A 13,914-nucleotide genomic window follows, 5' to 3' on the forward strand; every position below is an offset into this window, starting at 1 on the left:
CAGATCCAAAAGGATTCTTACGTGGAAGAACTGAATGGTTCCAACAAAAGAAAAAACATTCAGATGCTCATATGTGACTAGGTTTATAGTCAATGAAAAGAATGGTTTACAGACTGCTAATACTATAGAAAAAGCCCAAAAAACATACTTGTATATAAATACAGAGCTTCCTATTAGGTTTCAAGGCACTGCAGTCAACAGCCAAGTATCTCCTGTAATTTCAGGAAAGACTCCAAGAGAACAAAGATCAAAACAAAACAAAAAAGAAACTCAGAAGGGAGAAAGAGAATTCAGTGTACATAATGAAACTTAAAAAAAACAGGATCTAATAGAAGACATTACAACCACGTAACAAAGGCAAGATTCTATCAGTTCAATTCATTTCAGTTCAGTCACTCAGTAGTGTCTGACTCTTTGTGACCCCATGGACTGCAGCACACCAGGTTTCCCTGTCCATCACCAACTCCCAGAGCTTACTAAAACTCATGTCCATTGAGTCGGTGATGCCATCCAACTATCTCATTCTCTGTCGTCCCCTTCTCCTCCCGCCTTCAATTATTCCCAGCATCAGGGTCTTTTCAATTGAGTCAGCTCTTTGCATCAGGTAGCCAAAGTACTGGAGCTTCAGCTTCAGCATCAGCCCTTACAATGAACATTCAGAACTGATTTCATTTAGGATGGACTGGTTGGATCTCCTTGCAGTTCCAAGGGGCTCTCAAGAGTCTTCTCCAACACCACAATTCAAAAGCATCAATTCTTTGGCACTCAGCTGTCTTTATAGTCCAACTCACACCAGAAAAACCATAGCTTTGACTAGATGGACCTTTGTGGCAAAGTAATGTCTCTGCTTTTAATATGCTGTCTAGGTTGGTCATAACTTTTCTTCCAAGGAGCAAGTGTCTTTCAATTTCATGGCTGCAGTCACCATCTGCAGTGATTTTGGAGCCCCCCAAAATAAAGTCAGCCACTGTTTCCACTGTTTCCCCATCTATTGCCATGAAGTGATGGCACCGGATGCCATGATCTTACTTTTCTGAATATTGAGCTTTAAGCCCACTTTTTCACTCTCCTAGTTCACTTTCATCAAGAGGCTCTTCAGTTCTTCGCTTTCTGCCATAAGTGCGATATCATCTGCATATCTGAGGTTATTGATATTTCTCCTGGCAATCTTGATTCCAGCTGGTGCTTCACCCAGTCCAGTGTTTCTCATGATGTACTCTGCAGAGAAGTTAAATAAGCAGGGTGACAATATACAGCCTTGACCTACTCCTTTCCCTATTTGGAACCAGTCTGTTGTTCCATGTCCAGTTCTAACTGTTGCTTCTTGACCTATACAGATTTCTCAGGAGGCAGTTCAGGTGGTCTGGTATTCCCATTTCTTTCAGAATTTTCCACAGTTTGTTGTGATCCACACAGTCAACTACTTTGGGATAGTCAATAAGCAGGTGTTTTACTGGAACTCTCTCACTTTTTTGATGATCCAACGGATGTTGGCAATTTGATCTCTGGTTCCTCTGTCTTTTTAAAATTCAGCTTGTACATCTGGAAGTTCACAGTTCACATACTGCTGAAACCTGGCTTGGAGAATTTTGAGCATCACTTTGCTAGTGTGTGAGATGAGTGCAATTGTGTGGTAGTTTGAATACTTTGGCATTGCCTTTCTTTCGAACTGAAGTGAAAACTGACCTATCCAGTCCTGTGACCACTGGTGAGTTTTCCAAATTTGCTAGCATATTGAGTGCAGCACTTTCACAGCATCATCTTTTAGGATTTGAAATAGTTCAACTGGAATTGCATCACTTCCACTAGCTTTGTTCACAGTGATGCTTCCTAAGGCCCACTGGACTTCACATTCTAGGATGTCTGGCTCTAGCTGAGTGATCACAGCATCGTGGTTATTTGGATCATGAAGATCTTTTTTGCATAGTTCTTCTGTATATTCCTGCCACCCCTTCTTAATATTTCCTGCTTCTGTTAGGTCCATACCATTTCTATCCTTTATTGTGCTCATCTCTGCATGAAATGTTCCCTTGGTATCTCTCATTTTCTTGAAGAGATCTCTAGTCTTTCCCATTCTATTGTTTTCCTCTATTTCTTTAAATTGATCACTGAGGAAGGCATTATCATCTCTCCTTGCTATTCTTTGGAACTCTGCATACAAATCGGTATATCTTTCCTTTTCTACTTTGCCTTTCACTTCCCTTCTTTTCTCAGCTATTTGTAACAGCTCCTCAGACAACCATTTTGCCTTTTTGCATTTCTTTGTCTTGGTGATGGTCTTGATCCCTGTCTCCTGTACAATGTCAGGAACTTCCCATAGTTCTTCAGGAACTCTGTCTATCAGATCTAATCCTGTGAATCTATTTGTCATTTCCACTTCCACTGTATAATCTAATCCCTTGAATCTATGTCACTTCCACTGTATAAGATGCTATCCCTCCCTCTAAAAAAAGGAGAAAAGCAAAAGAATTCTTTACAATCAAAATTTTAAGGAAAAAACAAACAAAACCCTTCAGTGAAAGGCTTAAAGTTGAAGAAAAATCTCACAGAATTAGAGGGGTTAAAAAATAGAGAGGGGAAAAGGAAAAAGATGTGTACAAAAATTAAAGGGTGAATTCACAATATATTTTGGAAAAGAGAAAAAATAATTAAAGGAAAATAATTTCAGGACCAAAGGTCACAAGTCTCAAGATCTAAAGTTTCTACCCAGTGCCCGTATCAATGAATGAAATAAAGATTCACATTAAAGCAAATAATAAAAAAAGAACCGAGAAAAGGTCCCAAGATTTTCCAAAAAGAAACAAAATCATATTCAAAAGAAAAGTAATAAGAACTAACACGTTTTCAACAACAGCAGTGAAAGAGTGAGGTAGATTTCAAATTCTGAAGGAAAGTGGTAACCTGCAATTCTATAGCCAGTCAAACCATCAGTCAAACATGAAGGAAACCCAAAGATTATCTCAGACATTCAGTTCAGTTCAGTTCAGTTCAGTCGCTCAGTCGTGTCCAACTCTTAGCGACCCCATGAATTACAGCACACCAGGCCTCCCTGTCCATCACCAACTCCTGGAGTTTACTCAAACCCATGTCCATCGAGTCGGTGATGCCATCCAACCATCTCATCCTCTGTCATCCCCTTATCCTCCTGCCCCCAATCCCTCCCAGCATCAGGGTCTTTTCCAATGAGTCAACTCTTCACATGAGGCAGCCAAAGTCCAGGACTGATCTTCTTCAGGATGGACTGGTTAGATCTCCTTGTAGTCCAAGGGACTCTCAAAGAGTCTCCTCCAACACCATAGTAGAAAAGCATCAATTTTTCAGCACTCAGCTTTCTTCACAGTCCAACTCTCACATCCATACATGACTACTGGAAAAACCATGGCCTTGACTAGACGGACCTTTGTTGGCGAAGTAATGTCTCTGCTTTTTAATGTGCCATCTAGGTTGGTCATCACTTTCCTTCCAAGGAGTAAGCGTCTTTTAATTTCATGGCTCCAATCACCATCTGCAGTGATTTTGGAGCCCAAAAAATTAAAGTGTGACACTGTTTCCACTGTCTCCCCATCTATTTGCCATGAAGTGATGGGACCAAATGCCATGATCTTAGTTTTCTGAATGTTAAGCTTTAAGCCAACTTTTTCACTCTCCTCTTTCACTTTCATCAAGAGGGTTTTTAGTTCCTCTTCAGTTTCTGCCATAAGGGTGGTGTCATCTGCATATCTGAGGTTATTGATATTAAAAAACTCAAGAAAAAAAATTACAGCCTATGAACTTCTTGGGAAGTAATCAGAGGATGAGCCTTCACAAAATAAGAGTAAAAAAGCCAAGGAAAAGGAAGAATAACTAGGAAAGAGAATCCAATGAAGCATAAATTCTAAAATGAGAGCTATGAGCCAGGCCTAAAAAGAATCAATCAAGGAGGCCTCCAAAGGGAAGATGACTAAATGTGCTGGAAATGGCTTGTTTGTTCTCGGCACCATCTTTGCTCTTCTAGGCTCTATTCTCAATAGCAAGGTTAGGGAACCTTTGACCAAAACCACTGCCTTGGCCAGGCATGATGATTACCACTTGCCTGAGTTGTCCCACCACAGGAGGTGCTAATAAAGAACACGGGCTGCAGGCAAAAACTAACCAGAGAGTGCAGGAGGAGCTGAGACAAGGAAGGAGGAGGGGCTGAGACGAGGAAGAAGGAGGCATGTCCTCCCAACCTCCCAGATACCTTCACACTGGAATCCATGTGGGCCGAGAGACGCACGCGTGCCACCAGGAAGACCCTAAGTCAAACTAAACACGGGTCAAGCAAGACGACTGGCCAAAGTTAACACAGAAACTAACCTCACTGCCACAAGACCTGAGACTGTGACCCACAGGCAGAGCAGTCCTCCTGGGTTCCCTCAATCTGCCGCTCTCCACCGGGTGCCCATTTCCAATAACGACTTTGCTTCGTCAGCATGTATGTCTCCTCCGACAATTCATTTCTGAATGTTGGACAAGAATTCACTCTGGAGCCCTGAGAGGGGTCCCCTTATCCTATAACAAGGGGAACTGAAAACTTGCAAACTATATTTCCTATATCCCTTGCCAGCAATTTTAGTTTAGAGCCCACAATGAAAGCATTTGTACAAATTTTAGATGGCAGAAGAAAGTGAGAAGCCATTATTTTTCAGGGACCCCAGAAGCAGTGACTTTTAGGTGCCAAAGACAGCTGGTATTAGTAATTGTGATTTATATGCAGTTCCCCTACTGTCACATTCTTAAACCCAGCAATGGTCTTCTAGTGGTTGTGTTAGCCTCTATTTATTAAATTTTTTTTTAATTATGGAAAATACTTTGTTTTCTTAACCTAATTCTGACTAATCTGGATCCATGAGGCAAAAATATAGAAATTATAGATCATTTGATAAGCATGATCACATGGTTTTCCTCTATGACTATTATTTACACAGTCACCATATTATACATTCAACTTCTACTTAATAAGACTTTGATATACCTATATTTGGAGGATAGGAGATGGAGGAAGTTGTCTGAGAGAACTATGATGATAGAGGAACACGATCTCAATTACCAAAGAAGGGAAATCTATACATAAGTATTTAAAGTTGATGAGTTTTTTAAAATAGCAGAATGCATCCATTTTCTTGTCTTTTAAGGCAGTAAAGTTAACTTGAGAGGAGTAGGTCAAGGCATATGGCAAACCACTACTGTTAGGTAATAAAGAGTGTATAAGCAACATTAGGTAGGGAACATCTTACTTTCCAAGAAACAAAAAGTTATAAAATAAAAACAAAATATAGTTGTAAAATAACTGGGATCTTCAGTCCATTTAATAAGACACTATTCCTTTTACAGGAGAGGTCGAACTATAGATTGCTTTTCTGGTATGCATCAAATGAAAAAAGTTGAGCAAAATAAAATTTTAATTTCCTTAGCTTATCACAGCCTGACATATCCATGTCTACAGTGGGACCAAACATATATCACCTAGACTTAAGAGTATGGAGGTTGCCTTTTCTATAGAAAGAATATATTGCCATATATCACATATCTAAACACCACATATTACGCCTACAATATATGATAGGGAGTTCCAATGATTCCTTTTGTGATTACTCTGTTTAGGCTTCCAAACCTGTCCAGTTGCCCTACGTGGTTGGTTTATTGACATAGGTAGGCTTATGTATCTGTAAAATCAGGGTTTAGATTAAGACTCTCTGATCTGGAAGCCACTATACCTTTACAGTAATACACATGCTTCTTCTGTAACCTATTTGGTGACCTAAGAGCTAAATTTCCACTGTGTCCAGGAGGTGGAATATAGTTAACTATAGGAAGATAGTTAACTTGGTGGGAGTGATGATGTCACAGAGATTCATGGAAAACAAACATTAATTATTAGCTCATATTTAAAGTAAGAATTCAGCTTAAGACAGGAGGGCTCTAACAATCAGTACATTTTTTCTACTTTTTATTATGAACAATTTCAAACAAACATAAAGCAGGGAGAAGAATATAGTGAAATCGTATACTCCCAATACCTAGGTTCAGTCATTATCCATTTTCACGATCTTATCTTTGCTATTCCCTAGTTTACTTTTCTTTCTAGAGTATTTTAAAAAACAAACTATTTTAACTGATTTTAGCAGTAATTAATATTTAAGTAGATAGTTCCGGCATAAGGAGAAATACATCTTAGGTAATGTGATTTATTCTCTTCATGGCTCATCTAAGTTCAGAAGATGACTTAAGAGAACCGCCCATCCTCAGGCATGGAACATAAAGGTTACTAGCCCTTCAGGACATCTATTCTCTGCGAAGGTACAAGAGTGTCAAGAAATCAGAAAAGTTTAAGGAAAATAAAAGGAGAAAGAAAGTGACCTAGGAAAAGAATCATCAAGGGAATGCAGAAAATATGAATTTTAGAGACAAATACTAAATTACCCAGGAACACTATTTGTCTGAGAAAGATTTAATGACTGTAACAGATATTATCAGGGCCCTGTTCATATCTGGTGAAACTTAAATATCCTCCTGCAGACTTCCAACTACCAGGATCTACATCTCTGTGCCTGAGGGCCCTGTGCCTGAGGGGAGTATTGCCTATACTTGGAAACTTAACTGGAATGATTCTCAGACGTTGGTCCATAAATATCAAAGCTCCCTCAACTCTCAGCAGGGATAATTCTGTGACAGATTTTTGCACTGTTTCCAAAAACTTCCATAGAAACCCCTTCTGCAGCTGGTTTCACAGGTACCCAGCACTGTCTCCCTTTCTCCTCGGTCATTCTCCCGTTCTCCTACTGGTGTCACCTGAATTTCCCAAACTGCTTGAATTTGATCCTTTGTCTCAGCATTTCCATCTGGGGAAACCTGAACTAAGACAGTTACTAAACAAGATATACTTCTTGCTTTTAGATTTTAGAAGAGCCAGAAAAGAGAAAGACCCTGTGGCAGATGCTTTACATGCTTCCCTTACGTTAGCATTATCAGGATTTAGTGACATGATTACATACATTACATCTCACTAAATCCTGATAACGCTAATGTAAGGCAAGCATTACAGAGACAGAGAGAGATGCTCCAAAAAGCTGTGTCCATGGCCTCACTATGAGGAGAAAGCTGAATGCAGGAGAAAGATTAGAAAAGGGACCAGCAATATAAGTTAAATCTGAATCTCCATATCTCCTTTCCTCAAGCCAATATCACCTAGCTTTAAATACTCAAAGCACTGTATTAAATGAAATTATCTTGCTCATTTTTTGTTGTTGTTACTGTTCATTTATTTACTTATTAATTCTCTCTCTCCTTCAACCCCTTTTGAATGGAAGCCACATAAGAGCAAGAACTTCTGTCCTCATTAGTAAATTCTCAGAGCTGCGAGTAGATTTAGGTACTCAATATCTGCTGGATGAGCAATTTAACCTTATATCCAAACAAAATACTTTGGCCTATATTTTATACCTCCTTTATCTTGTCTAGATTTTCTGCAACTCAATCCTCCTTTGCTAACCTCCCAGAAACACCAAGCTTAGTTGTTATTGCAACTGTCCTTTTGCCTCTAGGCCTCTGCACTTCCTGTTCTCTCTACCTGGGATGTTCTTTCTTTGGACAGCCCTCACGGACTGTTCCTTCACTTCCTTCGGGTCTCTTCTGAAGCAGCATGTCATTAGAGGCGTATGATGCTTTTTATCTTTCTCTTTTGGTAATTATCACCAAATGACATACATATTTACATTTATGTCTATCCTCACTGGACTATAAGCTAAATGCTAGAAGTCTATTGTCCATATTTCTTTAATTCTATTCTCAACACTTTGCACCCCTGGCACAATGTAGGCATTCAATAAATTTTGTTGAATGAACGGGTGGGCAAAATCTAAATAAACGCTGTCATGAAAGCAACAATATCCAGAAAATTACTTTGGCTTTCTGAAATCTTTTTCAACAAGTATCAGTAATAAATATAAACCTACAAGGAGACCTGGGTAAGTGGGACTCCATGTTTAACTGTAACCACAGTCCAACAGAAGGGCTTATGTTTACACTGTATTGGTTAAAAGAAGACAGAATTAAAAAAAACAAACAAGAGGAAGATAGAGCACATGGACTCAAAAGCTACACTTTCCAGCTCTCAATGTAATAAATTCAGATGCTATGCTAGATCTCTACTACGCGTGCCATTTAAATCTAAATACAAAACTTCATTCATGTTTGATTAAATGGCATCTTGTTAGTTTTAGTTCTGTCTTCCAGCAACAACTGTTAGTTTTCAACAGTTTAGTAAAAACTAGAAAAGATAAAGTGGACTGTTCTATAAGGAGTGCTCTTACGGATCTTACAGGGTGCTGCCATTCTCACCTCTTTCTTGGAGCTTGATTGATTACTCCTTTTCCCTATGTTCATTAATCTCATCACCTTATCTTTTATACCACTTCATTTTAGTAGAAAGGTAATAATAAAACCCTCATCCATTATCCTTTTACTCATCTAGTCAAGCGGAAATGGTTAATAACATGCTACAAATTGAACTTCAATCACCTCATTTTCTCCTTTGTTGAATACACATTAAAATATATTCCAAAAGTGCAATTTGTTTTACAGGAGAATTTGTGTTATATTGCTACAGACAACTAAAATTAAGTGTTTCTCAGTTCGGTTATTAAATATATCCAAGTGCTCTTTTATCGATAATACTAAAACATTAACTCATTTTATTAGGGTATAATAATACAAGAGCCTTATCTCCCAGAACACAAAGACATCTAGACTACCTAATAGTATGTGTTGGATGATGGGTCATTTATCTTTAAGAAAAAAATACCACTGATAATTTATGAATTGGTACATTATTACAGATGAAATTGCTCTCTATTTTTAAAAGTTAATTTGTTTACATGCAGCCTTATCTTGAAATGCAAGCCCTATTAGTGAAGAAGTCTATAACTGTCATATAAAGCAGAAAGAGAATAGATATATACATAAAATAGACATAATGATTTAAGATTTTAAAACTATGCCCTTTTGAATAGAACAAATATATAATTATTCTGTGCTTTTCAAGAAGTAAAAGGAAAACTGTTAAAATTATATATTTTTCTATACGTTATAGCAAATCCTTAGTGAAATGAATTCTAATAGTTCTGAAACTAGTAGAGGGAAATAGCTATCTTTTTGTGGAGAAAAGATTTTCCACTAATTTGGATGGGAACCTTGTATTTATGAATGTGAATGCTCAACAACCGACTAAAAATTAGATTTACAGTAAATCATGGAAAAATTAATCAGATAATAAAGGCTCATTGGATATTATCTTCCAATCATCCTGAAAAAATGTTCTATGAATGTAGAAAAAAATTACTTGAGTCCCCAAGTTAAGTCACTTTCTAAGAATAAAACATCTTTAATATGAAAGAAACATTTGCAATATACTTATAAATCTATTTTCTTACACTATTGCTTTAAAAAAAGTTCCTTTTTATCCAGTAAATTGCTTCACTGTAAAATATACACAAAAATCATATGTGAGAATTCCAAAGTTATTACATTTTAGGTATTTCAGAAGTAAAAGCAGATTAACAGAAGAACAGGTATCAATTTTTGTTTACATTTAAGACTTTATAGAACATAATTAAATGTTCCCCATGAATAAGTTCATTTTTTTTGGCATGACTTCACACTGTCTGTATTAGTGGACGATTTTTAAGATACCAGTCATGTTAGGCATAAATTACTTGTCATAGTTACATCATGTTCTCCAGGAATAATCCTTATTTTCTGTAAACTAACACAAAATAAAAAAATATATATTATAATATCAATAAGCTACAATGATTCAATACTGACAACATACTACGAAGTTCATATTATATACATCAAATGTATATTTTCCTTTTAAGGAGAGGGAGGAATTAATAATTTTTTGCTATTTAGCATATGAAAATTGCAAAGGAATCAATAATTAAGCCTATATATTCAACAGTTTTGATTTCAATCTCTAAACATCCTTGAACCGTATCAGATGCCAATGCCTGTAAGCAAACGAGTTCATCAATTTAATGAGAATTCAGGCAAATCAGCTGCTTAATGAGAACTCCAACTTATGTGGCAGAGGTTTTGCTCCAGTGCTGACAAAATCAGTGTAATAAAACTGTAACAAACTTATGAAAGCCTGTTTTTTAAAACTAAACACTTCATGTAATTAATGGCAAGCAGCAAAATATGATCACTTTAAAACAATTTTATTTGAACACTATATATTTTAATGTTTTAATAGTTAAATAAAATAGTTTTAATTTTTTTATGTTTCTAACTTTTATCTATTCTTACTGTTTAATTCATCTCTCTAAATTTTCTCTTCCCTTGTTTGTTCTCTTTCTACATTGAAATACACATGTAATATCACCATTTGAAGGAGGACAAATCTTAATGACTGTTTTTGTAGACAGTAATTCCCAATTTAATGATTAAACAAAAAACATTATTTAAGCAAAACTGTTAGCTGAGTAATGCTTTGGTCCATAATTTGGAGAATTCCAAAAACAAAATTAAGAATATTCTAAACTGAAGATGGAAAATACCTTTTAACATTCTTTAAAGTATAAAATACTTTATCCCTGAGACAAATATTGAAGTGAAGTGAAACTCGCTCAGTTGTGTCTGACTCTTTGCAACCCCATGAACTGTAGTCCATGGAATTCTCCAGGCCAGAATACTAGATTAGATAGCCTTTCCCTTCTCCAGGGGATCTTCCCAACCCAGGGATCAAACCCAGGTCTCCTGCATGCAGGCGGATTCTTTACCAACTGAGCTATCAGGGAACAAATATCACCCCTACAGTTTCACAGAGGTGGTACAGTTAGGAGCAAAAGACTGAAGGTAGGTCTGGAGATATCATGTGTTTCCTCATGAGGTACCATCACCGATACTATGCTGTTGTTTTAGTCGTTCAGTTGTGTCTGACTCTTTTGCGATCCCATGGACTGTAGACTGCCAGAATCTTCTGTCTATGAGATTTCTCAGGCAAGAATACTGGAGTGGGTTGCCACTTCCTCCTCAGGTGATCCTCCTGATCCAGGGATCAAACCCGCATCTCCTGCATAGGCAGGCGGACTCTACCAATGAGCCACCATGGAAACCCTCACCTATGCTATAACTTTCCCCCAAAATATTTACTTTAATCTAATTAAGGCTTTGGACTGCAAGAAGATCCAACCAGTCCATCCTAAAGGAGATCAGTCCTGGGTGTTCACTAGTAAGACTGATGTTGAAGCTGAAACTTTGGCCACCTGATGTGAAGAGCTGACTAATCTGAAAAGACCCTGATGCAGGGAAAGATTGAGGGCAGGAGGAGAAGGGGATGACAGAGGACCAGATGGTTGGATGACATCACCGACCTGATGGACATGAGCTTGGGTGGACGCCAGGAGTCGGTGATGGACAGGGAGGCCTGGCATGCTGCGATTCATGGGGTCGCAAAGAGTCGGACATGACTGAGCGACTGAACTGAACTGAACTGAACTAAGCCTTTACACTTAACTTCTAGTTTACAGGAATTACAAAGAATAGAAGAACAAGCTAAATAATAACTACAAGAAAGCAAATTTATAAATGTAGAAGATGGGACATTTTATAGCACAAATGCCCTAGTCTCCTAAACAAGTAAGCATCATGAATAAAGAACTGTTATAGAATAAAGAAAGACTTCAGACTTTGTATAATGAGATACAATATACAGTCCTAATTTGGGCAAACAAGTTATAAAGAATATTCTGGGGACAGAACGATACATTCAAATATAGGTTAGGTATGAGACAATAAATATTATTAATCTTGTTGGGTAGTATGTTATTTTGGTCTATGTAGGAAACTATATTATTTTAGTGAAATATGAAAAAAAATTATTTGGGATAGACAGCTGAATAACCAAGTTACTTGAAAATCTTTCAGCATTTCAGTTATGGTAGTGAAAGAAAGAGGGCACCAAAAAGGGAAAGGTGCTGGCAATGTTCGTTTCCTGTTCTGGCTGTTGGCTTCATGTATCTGTGTGCAAAGTGTCAGCAAGTAAAACAATTATGTGCACTTTTCTGTGTGCTATATTTCAATAAAAACTAAGCTTAATTAATATTAAAAAGAATTAAGTGGATTATTTTTCAAATGTATGGGCTCTGGGACAAACTGCCTAGGTTTAAACTTTGGCTCTACCATGTTCTGGCTCTGACCATGAGTAACTTACTTACATCTCTGAACCTCTTCATCTGCGATATGCTGTGTGCTTAGTCACCCAGTTATGTCCTATTCTTAGGAACCCCATGAACTGTAGCCCGCCAGGCTCCTCTGTCCATGGGGATTCTCCAGGCAAGAATACCAGAGTGGATTGCCATGCTCTCCTCCAGGGCATCTTCCTAACCCAGAGATCAAATCCCGGCCTCCTGCACTGCATGTGGATTCTTTAACCATAATTATTCTTCTGCATTAATAAGGCCAATTTATAAGGCAACTTCTGGTTTTTATTTGCCCTTTTTTTGTGTTAGACTGCAGTCCTTATGTAGTCCAAAACAGAGTTCTAATTCCCTACCTCTGAAAATCAGAAACATTCTGAAATAAACCTGCAACATTAGAACTAAATGTCTGTAGTCTTACCTATCTGAAAGAAAATTTACAACATCAACCTGGTTTTAAGTGTATGTTAAGATATCTGCTCTAGTTGCTTGGAAGTGGCAATGATTCTGTGGTAAAATTCCAGCCCAAAGAAAGAATACGCAAGTTAATTTGGATTGAATACCATTCAACATGCTAAGTGATCTGGAAAACAGAAACTGATATATATACATATATATAAATGAAAGCTGATAAGGGGGAAGTAAACAAGGTAGTGCTGAGAAGATCATTCAAAATTATTTTATCACTACTGGATGCATATTTTATCAGAAATGGAAATATCTAAAAATATCTTTTAGAATACCAGTTCAGTATCAATAAGGGAATGAAAATATTTATATACTTTAGGAATGTTGACTTATTATTTTAAATGCTTTTTCTAATGTTTTATATTTAACTTGAGATTTTGATGTCATTTGAAGCACATTAAATATATTTTAAATCATTGCTAACTTATTCCTTTTTCCATATTTCCTGTCTCTTGAAAATGAGTATCAAATATTCTAGGTTTAACAGGTATTTTAATACACAAACTGAGAATTATTTTTGTATTCTAAAAATCTACTATAATGTTATTAGTATGCTGAACAATTCTAAAATTTTTAAATTTTTTATCTTTTTTAAAAATACTTATAATTGGAAAATAATTGCTTTACAATACTGTGTTGGTTTCTGCCAAACATCAACATGAATCAGTCAGACGGATACATACGTCCCACCCCTCTTACACCTCCACCCCACCCCTCTAGTTTGTCACAGAGCCCTGACTTTGAGCTCCTCACATCATACAGCAAACCCCCCTGGCGATCCATTTTACACATGGCAATGTATATGTTTCATGCTACCATCTCAATGTGTCCCACACTCTCCCTCCCACCCCGTGTCCATAAGCCTGTTCTCTATGTCTGCGTCTCCACGGCTGCCCTGCAAATAGGTCCATCAGTACCATCTTTCCAGACTCCATAAATATGTGTTAATATAACAGTATCTTTTTCTCGTTCTGACTCACTTCACTCCATGTAATAGACTCTAGGTTTATCCACCTCATTAGAACTGAGTCAAAAGTGTTCCTTTTCATGGCTAAGTACTATTCCATTGTGTATACGTACCGCTACTTCCTTATCTGTTCATCTGTCAACGGATGTCCAGGCTGCTTCCGCGTCCTAGCTATCGTAAACAGTGCTGCGATGAACAATGAGGTGCATGTGTGCTTTTCAGTTATGGTTTCCTCAGGTGCAAATGCCCAATAGTGGAACT

General features: G+C 37.3%; 1 protein-coding gene across 2 annotated transcripts in view; it reads right to left on the minus strand.

Moving 5' to 3' along the window:
• Positions 1-13,914, minus strand: part of LRBA (LPS responsive beige-like anchor protein) — a 725,050-nt gene that overhangs the window by 253,432 nt on the left and 457,704 nt on the right. The gene's annotated exons all lie outside the window — the stretch shown is intronic.

Source organism: Dama dama, chromosome 5 (genome assembly GCF_033118175.1).
Source record: "Dama dama isolate Ldn47 chromosome 5, ASM3311817v1, whole genome shotgun sequence".
Lineage (NCBI taxonomy): Eukaryota > Metazoa > Chordata > Mammalia > Artiodactyla > Cervidae > Dama > Dama dama.